Raw genomic sequence first — 8,183 nt, forward strand, 5'->3', positions numbered from 1 at the left:
ATCAGGTGGTAAATTTTTCTCCAACCTGAAAGGAAAAAAATGAAAAAAAAAACAAAAAAACCTCTCCCTTAAAGTTAAGTAGAAAATCAATATTTGTCTGTGACTGGATGCTTACTTTTTCCATTTGAATTTATAGTAAAAATCACTGAGGTTTCAGTAATTTAGAAAGTATGCTCTGTTGAGCTAGCTCGGGCTGAAGTTTACCTAGATGTAAAGAAGAGTTCTGCCAAACAAATTAATACCTAAAAATGTAACCACTTTAGAATGAAAACAGCTCTTTTAAGAACTTACCTATTTACGCTGAACTGATGTTAATAAACTAATGTTAACCTTTTGCACTCGGATGTTGAGTGTAACTCGACACGGTTAGCATTAGAATAAAGGAATCGAGAAAAAAGCAAGCGAGTGCAAAGGGTTAATAATTACATGAGTCTCATCCATACATGAAAGAAGAAACTCACATAAAACACTTCGTTGGTACCATCACTGTGTGAATTGAAAGTAAAATAAAGGTATTTCTTAAAACACACACATTGTAATTTAGGCTTTTTGCTACTTCGGATTAGTCTCCCTGCCTACAAAATAAAATGTTGAGTAGGATTTCTTTACCAGTCAATTAGAATATAACTTAATCCCTAATACATGGATGCAAATGGAATCTCAAAAGCTGTTTTTAAAACTCACCTTTGATAAAGATGGTTTTTATTTCTCATGTTTTTCTCAAACTTCATATTTAAATTAAAAGAACAAACAAACAGTTAACCAATTTCCCCCATAAGATAACAGAAATAGTCAAAGGTACTGTGGTAATGGTGGAAAGATCTGTGGGAGGAAGTCGCTCTTTTGGGATTTCTGAGCTGCTACAAGCAGAATACTCCTGCTGCTGCACTGCCGGTCTGGCAGGCGGCGGCTGAGCTGCCCCACCCAGACATTCTGTGGGCAGCACACACACCGATAATACTGTCTTCCACAAAAATAAGAAGTACAGGATTCGATTGGAAAACCACATGTTTTTGGCCCTGGCTGGTGTGGCTCAGTTGGCTAGATGTGCACCGAGAGGTTGCCTATTCGAGTCCGGTTCAGGGCATATGCCTGGATTTTGTTCTTGATCCCTGGTAGAAGGGCGTGCAGGAGTTAGTGGATGGATGTCACACTCTCATGTGGATGTTTCTCTCTCTCTCCCTTCCTCTCTCTCTAAAAACCAATACACTATTTTTTTTTAAAGTATAGGATTAGATTTGAAAAGCACATGTGTTCAGCAACAAACTCACTTTTCCATGTTATTATCACATCACAAATAAGTCTGTGAGCTTTACTTTCCCTGAATTATACATTTTTTAAAAGAAAAATATATACTCCTATGTAAATAACTGTAAGCAGATTTCAATCACTGATGTATTCTGTATCAGACTTCTGCTGAGAAAGGGTCCATACGTCATTCCATTTGTGAAGCGGCTAAGGTAACTTTTACATTCTTTCCCCGTTCAGGGTGAACATCCAGCAATACTACTGACTGAGCAAGCATTGTGAAACTCAGGACTGAAAAGATTATTCTGCCACGTTCTCCACTTCCCAGCTGCACAGGTGTAGTTTATCAACCTCCTTCTCTCTCTCTCTCTAATCCTTCCCCCTGGGCATCACCCTGTCCCTCGCCCGGGCTTTGCTTCATGGCCAGTACCAAGATGGAGTCCTGGAGGGCGAAATAGTAGCACAAAGCCACATGAACAGCATGAGTGGTCAGTTTAAGTTCACAGAGAGCAAAGGTCCCAATAGAAAAGCTAAACTTGGCCATCAAATCCAAGGGGATAAACTCAGAATGAAAACTAAACCTCAGCCCCACAAGGGGCTGACCCCTGAGTAAGAACGAAGGAGGGTAAAGATATTGCTACGAGAGATGTCTGAGATTTTTCTGCCTATGGTTCCTTCTAAGGTTTTTATGGTTTCATGTCTTACATTTAAGTCTTTTATCCATTTTGAGTTTATTTTTGTGTATGGTATTAGTTGGTCATCTAGTTTTATTTTATTTATTTTTTTTGCATGTATCTGTCCAATTTTCCCAGCCTCACTTATTGAAGAGAATGTCTTGACTCCATTGTATGCTCTTGCCTCCTTTGTCAAACCTCAGGGAAGGCAGGAAAGAGATCAACCAATGAACTTGTATGCATATATGGACACAGACAACAGGGTGTTGAAGGCCTGGGGTGAGGGGTGGGGATGGGCTGGGAGAGGTCAATAGGGGAAAAGGGGGACATATGTAATACTTTCAACAATAAAGATTAAAAAAAATACTCTCAAAATAAAAATTAAAAAAAATATAACAATGGAGGGACAACAGAAGAGGCTGGAAGACAGACCCTGGCAGTGTCCTGCTTAAGGCAGTTTGCCTGGTTTAAAAGCATCTGCTCAATGGAATCTTAGATTTAATTCATAAAACAAGGGAAGTAATCACTACCTTATTCACAAAGCTATTATGAAAACCACATGAAATGACTGGAGATGAACATGATTAATATATTGTAAATGTATGTGCAAACACAAGGGGCATAACTTCTACTATGTTCACTGGGTGGGGAGGGCCTTGGACTCTGGGCCTGCAGGAGAGGTGATCCCATTAATAGGTAATTGTAATTGTCTGCTTATTTATCTGTCTCCCCCACTAGACTATGATTTCATTGAAAGCAGGGACCGAGTCTTAGTCATCACTGTGTCTCTATTTACATAGTAAGACAGTCAGGCACTGTTTATAGAATGTTGAACAAATAAATTCTGACTGCTCAATGTTATTCAGGCAGGAATACGATGTGGAGTGATGTGAGAAATGAAACAGCAATTGCCCATGTGCCCAGGAACAGCTCCCCATCTGCCAAAAAGGGTTCCTACCTACTGCCAGAGCACTGGCTCCTCTGGATAAGGAGCCCAAATTCTCAGAATTAGAAGCATTCCTTGAAGCCAGTCAAGAAAGGAGGAATTGACAATTGAATGCCTTGGAAATTAAGAACAGCTAAACTTAACTTTGTTCTTATCATATGCCGGGCACTGTGCTAAGCTACACATTATTTTATTTAAAATGTACTAGAGGCCCGATGCATGAAATTCATGCAAGGGCCTTGCTCCCCCACCCCCTGCCACTGCCACCGTGGCCGCCCACCACTGTTTTGTCTGGAAGGAAGGACGTCCAGTCTAATTAGCATATTACGCTTTTATTATTATAGACAACAACATAAGCAGGTTTTGTGATAATCCACATTGACAGATAGCGGAACTGAGAATCTGAGAAAGGTTAGGTAACGTCATCAAGCTCGATGTGGTAGAGCTAGTATTGAACTCTAGGTCTCTTTTATTCCAGAGCCTACATTCTTACCCAATATTTTACCCAGCTTTCTGAGAAATGAGAGGTCCTTGTGTGTTTACCATGCAGAATGTAGGATGGTCTCATCTTCATCATCTTAAGGCCAAGTGAAAAAGGAGAATTCTTTCTCCTCCCCACTCTCTTCCTTTCCCAATTCCTGCACACAGACCTTAAGCCGGTCACTGTGCTGGCTCTAGAGATACACCAGCGAAGAGCCAAGGTGCTGCCATTTGAGGGAAGGAGACAGACAGGTTCAAAAATGAACTGCAATCATCGTGTGGTGTCAAGGGAGCTAGATGTCAGCAGGGTGATGAAGTGTGGTGGCATTTGTAGGAGGACAGGGCCAGCCCCTCAGGCCGGGCACCAGGAGGGTATTGTGCAGGCAGGTGCTGCAGAGTAGGCCTAGGAGAGTGGTGAGATGGGATACCTGGCAAAGGAAGGGGTCAGCAGCCATTTCCTAAATGAGATGTCACAACAGACAACACAGCCTGAGGTCTTGTGGGGATGGTAGGTCCCAAGCTAGATACCTGGAGATGATCAAATAGGCTTGCAATTCACTCCCTTTAAACCAAACCATGTGACTCCATTTGTACCGACTGCCTTCGATCCTTTCATTCAGCCCCTTGGTCCTCTCACCTCTTTCTGATTTTACTCTATCCCGGCACCTACAAAGCAGGCCACATTCTTGGGTGACTTGCTGATCTAGCTCAGTGCTCCTTCATCTTCCTTCTCTGACCCTCAGGACTCTCCTGGCCACTCTTCTGTCTTCACTCTCTAGTTCTTGCTTCTCTGAATAGCTCTGGGTGCCCACCTGTGACACTGGCCCCAAGACGCCTGGTCACATCCTCCAAATGGGTTGGCACCACCATTAGACGTGCTTTGGCCTCAGAGGGATTGGAAACTTCCTGGATGCACCTGTGGACACTAGCAGGACCCAGACACTGAGGACACCTCCTCCATCCTCCCCTCTATTTCTTCACGTCTATATTGTTTGTGTAATTTTCTGTCATCTACTCACCACTATTTATCGACGAACTATTCTAGTTTAAACTCTGCTGGGAACAAAAAGTGAAGGAACTTGAACTGTACCATCTCCACACAAAGAGTTCCCACATTTATGTCTCTTGCCCCAAATTCTCCCTCAAGCTTCAGGCCCACATCCTGCTCCCTGCCAGACACTTTTACTTGGCTGTCTAATGGCATTTCACAATTAATATATCTAAATTATGATTTTCTCCCCTTCCTGTTCTTCTTCTTCTCTGTAACAGCCTCAATAGTCTCAGAGTCAAATAAAAATCCAGGAGTCACCTCTGATTCCTCTCTTTCCCTACAGACACCGATTTATAACCCATCAATGCGTCCTGTGTATTCCACCTCCAAATCATGTCCATCCACAGCTCATCAAGTCCATTCTCGCCACCCTGACTCACCACTGGGCCGCTGCAGGCCTACAGATTCCTTTATGCGTATTTGAGAAAAGGGGCCCTTCCTCCAGACCTTCACTGCCAGAACCAGGATGTGTGCTGACAAGCAGGGCATGGGCTGGCTTTCAACTTCCACTTGATCTCCAGGCTGGTGCCCTGTGCAGTAAATAACCTGCAGAAACACAGTCACACTCGTGCTGCCATTTTCCTTCTACGACTGCAGGAGCCTTGTAAGTGCCCCTCCCGTAGTCTATTCCCCACATAGCATCCAGAGTGGCCCTTTTGATTCTAAAACCCAATCTTCACTTCCCTCCTTAAAACTCTTGGTTCTTACCTTGACTTCCAAGCCCTGACTGATCTGGCCCCAGTTTACCTTTCTGACCTGATGGCCCACCCTTACTCTGACCACCTTTCTCTTCCTTAAAAATATAAAACATCAAGCTACCTTCCCTCTGACTGAGGTGTCTTCTTTCCTACCTTCCAGTTTGAACCATAGTACGTATAACAGGGTTAGTCTTAGTATTTAGTTCATCATATATTCTCATACTTTAGTCCATGGAGGCCCTGTCATATTTCATTGTTTAGCTATTATTTTTAATGTAACAAGCATACCTGGCCCTACCAGCCAAAACACAGCTGGGACTTTGCCAATGACTTGCCTCTAACCATATGGTCCCCTGTTTCTCCCATCTAAGGTAACCATAATACAAATCTCATTTCTCATTTTTTTTTTATTTTCCACTTATATAATGCTATTGCATCTACATGTGTTCCTATATATATAATCTTTTAGACAATTTTCACTTAACATTATATTGCTAAAATCCAATTCTATTATGTGTCACTTAGTGTATTCATTTTGACTGCTTCATAATATTCCTCTGTGTTAGCATATGGCACTATTCATCTAGTCCAGTGGTCGGCAAACTCATTAGTCAACAGAGCCAAATATCAACAGTACAATGATTGAAGTTTCTTTCGAGAGCCAAATTTTTTAAACTTAAACTTCTTCTAACACCACTTCTTCAAAATAGACTCGTCCAGGCCGTGGTATTTTGTGGAAGAGCCACACTCAAGGGGCCAAAGAGCCGCATGTGGCTCGCAAGCCGCAGTTTGCCGACCACGGATCTAGTCACCAGTGATGGGTACTGGAGTTCTTTCCAGGTTTTCATTATTGAGAACCAGGCTGTTACGAATATATATATGATGTATCCTGTTGAACATGTGCAAGAATTTCTACTGGTATAAATCTAGAAAGAAGTTGAACTATTGGATCCCAAGTGTACAAATGTTCAAGTTAGGATATAATGCCAAACTGTTTTCTAAAATCATTGTGCCAGTTCATAGTCCCACCAGCAATCTTAAGTCCTATGGATCCACATCCTCTTCAAACACTTGAAATTACCAGACTTTCAAAATTCTGGGCCAAACATACCAGTGTAAAAAGATATCTCATTGTGGCCTTGATTCATATTTCCATAATTACTAAAGACAATTACTTTCACTTTACATGTTCACTAGCTATTGGTATTTCTTCTCCTCGGCGCTTCAAGGTCTCAATATGAATGTTTCCAACACAAAGAGAACTTCTCTGACCACTCACCGGGTGAAGGTCACCACTCTCTAGCGCATTCCTCTGTTTTCTTTGTGGCATCTACCACTACCTGAAACTACCTAGTTTGTTTGCTGATAGATTGTCTGTCCCCCTCAACTAACATATAAGCTCCAAGCATCGTGGTTGTATATTCACTCCTCCATCACTAGGGCCTGGAACAGTGCCAAGCACAGAGCGGTTGGATGACTATATGATGACAGAGATATGTATTAGGTTAAGAGTTGTGTTCTAGAATCTGAGTTTCAGACTCAGCTCTCCCACTTGCTAGCTGTGTTGTCATGAACAAATTACTAAAATCATCTGTTCCTGAGTTTCCCCATGTGTAAAATAAGGGATAATAATATTCATTACTTCATGGGGTTGTTATGAGTTTTAAATAAGTGAATACTTGTGAAGTTCTTAGAACCATACCAAAAAGCACTCCAGAAATGTCAGTTATTATTATCAGTGTGCAATTTTTGTTATTGCTGCTCTATGGCTTGAGAGCACAAGGCACCAAACCAGCTTGGGCAGAATGAGCTTTCCCTTCTCCCACAGACTCTACATCCTCCTCCTCCCATTCCCACCGCCTAGAGAAAAGTAGAGGGGCACTTGGGGAAAAGTTTGGGGGGGCAGTCTATTTTCAAGAGAATGGTCTGGTCATCCCACACAAGAAAAAGTTAAATAACAGCACAGAGTAGGTGCTCAACAATGCTGATGAGCAAATGATTCATAAACCATCAATCCATGCACCCGATAACCCTGTCACACACGAAGTCACGACATTGTCCCCGCTCTCTCCTTTTTTTCTGGTTCATATTTTCAAAGACAGGAAAGAGAAGTTAGAATGCGGGAAGGCAAAGAAATATAAGTAAGCTGGATAAGGAAAGGGGAACAGAGAACTGAGACAGGGAGCAAGGATGAAAGGCGGGGGTTGGGAGAGATGGAAATTTTCAGATCGCACTGTGGCACTGGCCTCTAGTGTAGAACATTAAAATGCTGAGAATAGGAACGTAAGGGAATCCCTCAATTATCCACACACCCAGGGAATTTTTTCTTTTTAAGGCATGAATAGGGGTAGGGGAATGATAATCCAGGAAGAGGGGTGGAGAGAGGACCAGAGGCCCAAAGAGGGAGATGAGGGAAGGTGAAGCCCAAGGCAAACTTCACCTACCCATCTTGCCTGGGGAAGGATGGTCCCGATAAATCTGTGCCCTCCACCCCCTGCCCCCGTGTCAATGTCACCATCGCGGTGAGCTTACCTTGTTCTGCAACCAGGAGCCCTGTTCCATTTGGAGCCTTCCTGGCCCCAAAGTGGGAAATGCGGCCTTGGTTAAATGCACCAGGAAGCAAAGCCGAAGTGAGATTCCACTGAGAATTCCAGCAGGTTCACTGGGAGAAACTGTTTCCATTTGAGAAGGATCAGGAGTCCTGGCCAGGGACCAGCTGCCTCTCCAGTGTCAAATTCCATGACAGCTCTGAGCCCGGGAGAGCGCGCGTCCCTCCCCCCCTCCTCCAGGCTCCGGGAGTCCCAGGGCGGGTCCGGGCAGGGGGCACATGGGGCTAGCCGCTCTAGCCGGTCCCCCACTGCCCACTGGTGGCTGGTTGGGTGGGATCCACCTTTGAAGAGCCCAACTCCTACTTGCCTGTCCCTGCTTCAGCATCGACAGCGCAAAATTCCGAAGCTGGTGACAGGATGCCCTGCCGGGATTGGGGACTCCCTCCTTCTCCAGTCCTTGGCTGGCGGGGGACAAGCCCGGTTGTCAGGGCTCGGAAGGCTCAGGGTATTGCATACCTAGAGGCTACCGAGGGGGGT

At 43.8% G+C, this 8,183-nt stretch overlaps 1 protein-coding gene across 1 annotated transcript in view; it reads right to left on the bottom strand.

The window, feature by feature from the left end:
• The window catches only part of KCNN2 (potassium calcium-activated channel subfamily N member 2), a 366,279-nt gene extending 358,611 nt beyond the window's left edge, over window positions 1-7,668 (bottom strand). Inside the window, exon 1 of the mRNA XM_079760741.1 lies at window positions 7,630-7,668. The gene's annotated coding sequence lies outside the window, so the exon portion shown is untranslated. The remainder of the gene's footprint in view (window positions 1-7,629) is intronic.
• Window positions 7,669-8,183: the final 515 nt, after the last annotated feature.

This window comes from Cnephaeus nilssonii, assembly GCF_951640355.1.
Source record: "Cnephaeus nilssonii genome assembly, chromosome: 2".
Taxonomy (NCBI): domain Eukaryota; kingdom Metazoa; phylum Chordata; class Mammalia; order Chiroptera; family Vespertilionidae; genus Cnephaeus; species Cnephaeus nilssonii.